Source organism: Manis pentadactyla, chromosome 2, assembly GCF_030020395.1.
Source record: "Manis pentadactyla isolate mManPen7 chromosome 2, mManPen7.hap1, whole genome shotgun sequence".
NCBI lineage: Eukaryota > Metazoa > Chordata > Mammalia > Pholidota > Manidae > Manis > Manis pentadactyla.
This window is the reverse complement of record NC_080020.1, coordinates 206340761-206347742: the sequence shown is the minus strand read 5'-3', so window position 1 is coordinate 206347742 and position 6982 is coordinate 206340761.

The window sequence follows — 6982 nt, the reverse complement described above, 5'->3', positions numbered from 1 at the left end:
AGAAAAATCAGACAATTTAAAACAACACATTCCTGGGAATTGTTCACATCCCATATGTTCTTTTAACAGTAGATAGTCTGTAGTCTCAAGATTTTGCAGTGCTGCAACTTGCACTTCTTCTAATTCTTGGTTGAGTTCCAACAGTATAGATCCAGTCAAATTTGTTATTTTACTGTATGCACAGGCCAGCATAGATATCTCCTTCTTCATTCCAATGGCAATTCCAGGAACCGGTGGGATGAATACAGCTATAACTGCAACAGCGCCAAGATCTTTGTTGACATTTTTTGATGATCATCTTCTGGAATGACACTTCCAGAGTATGTTGATGTTGGAACTTCTTCTTCATATCGTATCTTATTTTGTTTTCTGGGTAGCCAAATTGGGCTTTGATCCTCTGTATAAACACAAACAGACCCTTTGCCCACACTTTGATATGCCCTTTATACCATTGTGAAGAACTTATTGGAGGTCACCACACAGGAACTGCTTTTTTTTTTTTTTTGTAAGAGAAAGGAATATTATCAGAAAAATGTACTTCCATAGCTGATCATCTGACACCCTTTAAATGATCAAAATTAAGGGTATTTAAAGCATGCATTAATCATTGATTTACAGTTAGTTTTATCCTATCAGGGAGTAATCCCCCTTTCTTTTTTTTTTTTTTTTTCCAACACAGAGTTATTTAACTGAATCAAGCATACAGTTCTCCTGTTAGCAAAAAGCAATTCACAGGATGAAACCTCTTCCTTGGTTGAGAGGATGTAGCTTTCCACCACATCCCCCATGGTGTGATAAGGAAGCAACAGGATTGTGAGGTAATTTAGTGGCGTGGAAAAGAGCCAGAATTTGGAGGCAGTCCTTGGGACAGGCCCAGATCCATCATTTACTGGCTCAATGGACTTAGACGTCAGAAGACCTGAGTTTAAATCTTGGCTCTACCACTTACTAGTTGCGTTATTCTGAACTCATAAAACACCTTCAAAAGTCTATGTAAAATGGAAATAGCAACAGCTGCTCTTCCTGACCTATTTAACAGTAGAGTTGTATGGTTCATAAAAGAGAGATGCTTTGTCAAGGGGGACACGCAATGCAGTGGTCCTCTGAGTTCATTCCTGCTGGTCAAGGTCTCCAGAGTAAGACACTCACTCTCTGCAACTCAGTGTCTTCCCAGCAGCCACTCTCCCCTTTTCCCTTGGGATAAAAGTTGTCCTCCTTTGCAGCTTGGTTAGGCCTGGGGTTAGGGGGAGGTGAGCAGAAATAATGTGTGCAGCTTCAGGGGGATGACCTCAGCCCAGGAAGTTGACTGTTCTATAATTCTTCTCTTGCCTCTGTCCCACATCTGGAGGGCAGACATGATGCTGGCTGGCCAGATGTGCTAATTTGGAGAAAAACAGCACTTCTGGGGGATGGCAGGCCTATAGGAAATGGGGCACATGGGGAAATAGTCACCCTCCCAGGACCACCCCTGCATACAGCAAACCTACTTTTGAACTGTATGTAAAGGAGCACAGTTGACTAGCTTGTTGAGCAGTGGGATTGTCAGCCTCATTGTTACAGCAGGTTAGCCTACATCCTACCTAGTATACTTCTGGGTCAAAATTTACTCTGTGGTCTCTTCTCAAGTCAAGCTTCCATCAACATATACTGAGCTTTTCTTTTTTCCTTTCCCTTCTCTTCTCCACACCATTTTCCCTACTCTTCTTCCTTTTTTTTCCCTCTGACCCTAGGAATGCAGTTTTCTAAAACTATATTTACTTTACTCTAAACGAATGCTAACACTTAAGGAATTAACTCTTAGTTAAGCATGTTACTTAGCTGCTGTAGTTGTTCATATATTGGTTAAAATAATAGCTAATGGTGTAGGGGATCACGAGGAGAACAGTGTAGCACAGAGAAGGCACATAGTGAATCTGTGGCATCTTGCTGCACTGATGGACAGTGACTGCATTGGGTATGGGTGGGGGCTTGATAATATGGGTAAATGTAGTAGCCACATTGTTTTTGCATGTGAAACCTTCATAAGAGTGTATATCAATCATACCTTAATAAAATAAAATAAAAAGACATACTGGGAAAAAAAATAGCTAATATCAGAGATCCCTTCTATGTATCTGTTAAGGTAGTAAAATTACATGGATAACTTACTGTAATGTCATAACAGCCCTATGAAATCAGTGTTTCTAACTTACTGTTTTGTGGGTAGGGTAGTTGGAGCTTCACAGTGGTGGAGTAGAGTCAGCTGTTTGAAGGCCATGGAATGCAGGCAGTGAGGCTGAGTTCCTTGGCAAAAAAATAATTTGCAGCAAGATCTCTCTCCGTGGTGTCGGGTTTAGTTGTTACCACCTCTGCATTCTTGGTGCTTCTTTATTTGCTGTGAGAAACAAGGCCAAGTGACTTTTCACTAAAAAAAAAAAATCTTACTTTCTGGGGAGAGAGATTTTTATGACCACAAGGGAACAAATTCCCTGGATTCTAGAACATTTTATTTAATAAGAGCATTTTGGGACAAGCCCTATATCAAATGTATACATTGATTGTCAGATGCATTCTAATTTCATAAACGTAAACATAGAGAAACACAAGCATGCAGAATGGATGTTTATATGTTAACAGAAAGTATCTTACTGAGGCAGCTGGTGGATATGGGAGAGCAACTTTTCATCTCCATTTTACAGAGGAGAAGAAACAGCGTTCCTAGTTAGGACTAAGTATCTGGGTTTTGTTACATTTGTGGTTTTTAACTTTTTAGTTGGTAAAAAGGCAAAATTAGAATATTTGAAGGTCTTACTATTTATTAATTCACATAATAATGGGATACTATTCACTGTAAGTAGGAAGGGTGTGTATTTCAGAACCTCCCTCCCAAAAAAGAAAAGAAGGACTGGACTCTCTGCCAAGCTGCTTAAGTGGGATTGTCCCTTACATTTTAAAGGCTTTGTTTCCCTGGGGAAGGTAGAATTTAAGACATTAATTCAAGTGTTGTTCTTGTCCTTTGTTTGCTTCTTAGTAAATAAATCATTAAAAAAGACAATATGGTTGGATCCTATTCTGACACTAATGCCTGTAATTATAGGAGGACTTGGGGGATGTTTGGAATTGGTAATGTGAGCTCTGATTCTTGTTAGTCTCCCTAAGCTCAGGACAGCCTACCAACCTTACAGTTCTCCATACTTGACTCTTAACTGCCCAGCATGCATGATGGGGGGAAACAGTAGCATGCGTGATTGCACAACCACCTAGATCATATGATGCATTTGCACTGGTGTGTCTGAGTGAAGGTGGGCCTCATGTTTGGTGAAACCCCTGCTTCCTGTTCAGCTCCTGACCCACCTAGACCCAAAACAGTGGAGATGGTGCCCCTCTAGATGGTGCCATGCTGGCTTGGTTTATGTGCCTGGTGGCAGCGGCAAGGGAGACTTACTTAAACCTCCTTTCCTGGGGATTAAAGAGATTGTTCCCTATTACCTTCTTTCCTTCTAATTTTTTCCTAGGCTTATAAAAAGAGGGAGAAAACAGATGACAGAAATTGTCTAGGGTAATCTAAATCAAATCTGATTAGTAAGGCAAGGATCACATAGCATAGAGTTCCTATGTGCTGATTGGCCCAAGGCTTATTTTTAGGGGCAGGTAAATAGGCCCTAACTGTGCTATCTTCCTCTCTCTGTAGTGGGGTGTCCCTTCAGGATTAAGTTGTGATTTGTCTCTTCTTTAGCAAGAGAAGTGCTATCTCTGAGTGTAGTTCAGGATTGAAATTTACCCTGGTATCCCAAGTATAGGGAGGGGGGTGTATTCTCTTTGTATTTTGGGAGTTTACTAAAAGCTAGCTTCCCTCTTTGGAAGCTGAAGACCAGGATGTCAGGGGTGGCGTCCCTGAGGTGGTGGATGCTGGAAACATTTAGGATCCAAGACAGTTCATCTGGTAACACTTTAGCATCCTAGACTGAGGGTGATAGAGAACCACTCCACCCAGCACTGGGCAGCCAGCAGAGCAGGAGTCCTGCCCTACTTCCCCTGCTTCTGGGACAGTATCCCCAGAGGCCCCAGCTCTCCACTGCTCTGTGTCCTGTGGCCATCTGAAGGGAAGGCAGGGCCATCACCAAGAGCCTGTGCCCCTCTTGTTCAGTAGGTGCGTTGTGGCACCCAGCAGCATTGGGTCATCTAGATTAATCTCTGCTGCCTCATGTCAGGTAACTGCAAGAACTTTGCCTTTAGGCTCCTGGCCAGGTTGGCTAGCTGCCCACCCTCTGAGGTAACCGTGGGAGGATGGGCAGCAGACTTCTTAGATACTGGTTAGTGTGCAGATGCCTGTTGCCCTTGCCTTTGTGACCACTACAGAAGGCTAGGACTCTGTGCCTTTGGGCCAGCTCTGGGCCTTGGGTATGATGTAGCAAGGAGAACTTCCTCCTTGCCACTTGCACCCTCTGCTAGTTAGCAAATTAGGGTCACACGGGAATGTACAGCCCTCAAAGGACCCTTTGGCAGAGGTGTTCAAGACTTGAAGAAGGATCTACCAGGCTTCTGGACTGGAGAGTTTGAGCATTTGTATTCTGGGGTTGGAGCTAGGGCAAATTAGTTACTTCCTCGCCCCCAATGTGCATACCTGTTGCTTTGGAGTCCCACCTGATACTTGAGAGAATCAGTGCCCCTTTGAAAATCTTTCACCAGAGTTTGTCCCACCTGCCTCAACACCCTCTACCCTCTACCCCAATTCATTGATAAAGGAACTTGGTAAGGGTCTCCACTTTTCCTGCTCTAAATTTTGTGGCCAAGTGGTCGTTACCTCAAAACATGTTTGTGAAATATATAGTTGGGTCCAGGATATTTAAGAAACAGATATGAGGATGTCAAGCTTTGTGTCATACTGGGAAACTTCCCCTCCAGGGAACAACCTCCCTTAATTAATTTATATATACTCCCCGGTGGAAGTGATTGAGTTTCTGTGGAATTATTTCAGGCTCTGTATCAGGTTATTTTATTCTTTTCTTTTTTCAGTCTGAACCATTCTGATTATCTTTTCCTCTTGTTTTGTCATCCTGCTACCTTTAACCCTGATGGTTGGTATTTTAAACCACTGTAGTAGGGCCTGGCAGCTCAAGGCATAGAGGAGTTGTCTTGTTAGTGAGTTTCAGCCCTGGGCAAGTTCACTATGGATTCAAGGAGACCGAAAAATGACAATGGAACATTCTTGGGGTGAAAGGGTTTATACCGAACTTCATTCCCATGGTGGCAGGTCAATCACTAGAATCCTGTCCACTTAGAGCAAGTCTGCATGCAGCAAGCTGGTCTCTGCCTCTAGGCCTCTGTGCCCACACAGCCATCCCAGTCTCTGTCCTCAGCGCTGCCACCACTCCAGTCTCTAGTCTTGTCTCAGCTCTCCTGCAGCCTTGCAGTGTCACTGTGTCACCTAGACCACTGTGCGGAGCTCTTTATGTAGCATCAATAGCAACATATTGCTCACACGTGTGTAGTGAGCTAGCCGACCAGGGCCAAGTGAGAATCCTGGCCACAGGAACTTTCACTTTATCCACAGAATGTCTTAAGTGATCTATGTATTTTTTAAAACAAAGTTTTTGTTGGAAGTCATACAGGTTGATTTTAAAATGAGAAAGATTTATTGTGGGTCAATCTTTGAAAGGGATGAATCTCTAAAGATTGTGAATACCCTGGTGTAGATAAAGTGAAGGTTCCTGTGGCCAGTATTCTCACCTGGCCCTGGTCAGCTAGCTCACTACACATGTGTGGGCAATACGTTGTTATTGACTCTATATAAAGAGCTCCACCCAGTGCTCTGGGTGACACGGTGGCATGACTGCAAGGCTGTAGGAGAGCAGAGGTTGGAGTGGTGGCAGCACTGAGGACAGAGACTGAGACGGTTGTGCGGGCAGAGAGGCCCAGAGGCAGAGACCGGCTTGCTGCATGAAGACTTGCTCTGAGTGGATGGGATTCTAGTGATTGACCTGCTACCGTGGAATAAAGTTGGGTATAACCCTTTCACCCCAAGAACGTTCTACTGTCATTTCTTTGGTCACATTGAATCCATAGTGAACTTGTCTGGGGCTGAAACCTATTGGCAAGACACGTGGTTGGAGGGGAAAGGGGCCCTCAACAGAGTAGGTGATACCTGGGGAAGAGTTCTGAATAGTTTTGAGAATAATAGGTTATGATGCAAAAACAGTAACAGACAAAATAAAAAACAATAGAGTTGCAAAGAGATCTTATGAGAAAAGCTTGAAAGTCAGATACAAAGTTATTAGAATGGAGGTTCAAAACTGAGGCAGCTTCTATAGAGCAGAAGAGATCAAGAGTATACAAAACCTAATGTTAAGAGGATACTAGTAGTGCTGATGTGGAAAAGATGGCTTTGGGGCTCTTGGTCAGTGTAGACCTGAGTGATCTTCATTAATAATGATATGCTTTTAATGAATTTAGTTTGTACATCCACATTCTTCACAACGTATGCCAGTTTGGATGTGCAAATGAGCCATGAGGTTGGACTGTGGTAGTTGGATAGGAAAACTGGGGCAGTCAAGAGAGCTCCTCACAGGTGCTTCCTTTAGTGGCACTGACAAACAGCTCCAACTATCACCCCTTCTCTAAAACGTCATGGGTCCCTCAGATCAGAAGTAAGGCCCTGATCATTGTGTACTTTCCATTAGTTGTTTGTGGGTATATTTTACCCCCTACTAGACTATTAACATCAATGAAGGTAGATCTGTGTCTACCTTAATAGACCTTTCAATTCCTTTCCTCCTCCTCTTCCCCTTCCCCTTTCTCACTCTCTACTTTTTTTTTCTATCTAGTGGGCAGTAGGGCAGTGCTTCTCAAAATTTAATTTGCAAACGGATTGTCTAGGTATTTGACTAAAATGCAGGTTCTGATTCAGCAGGTCTGTCGTCCGAGCAAGTTCCCAGGTGATTCCCATACTACTGATTCTTGGAGACTATCACACTTTGGGTTGCAGATTAAAAATGAGTGCAGG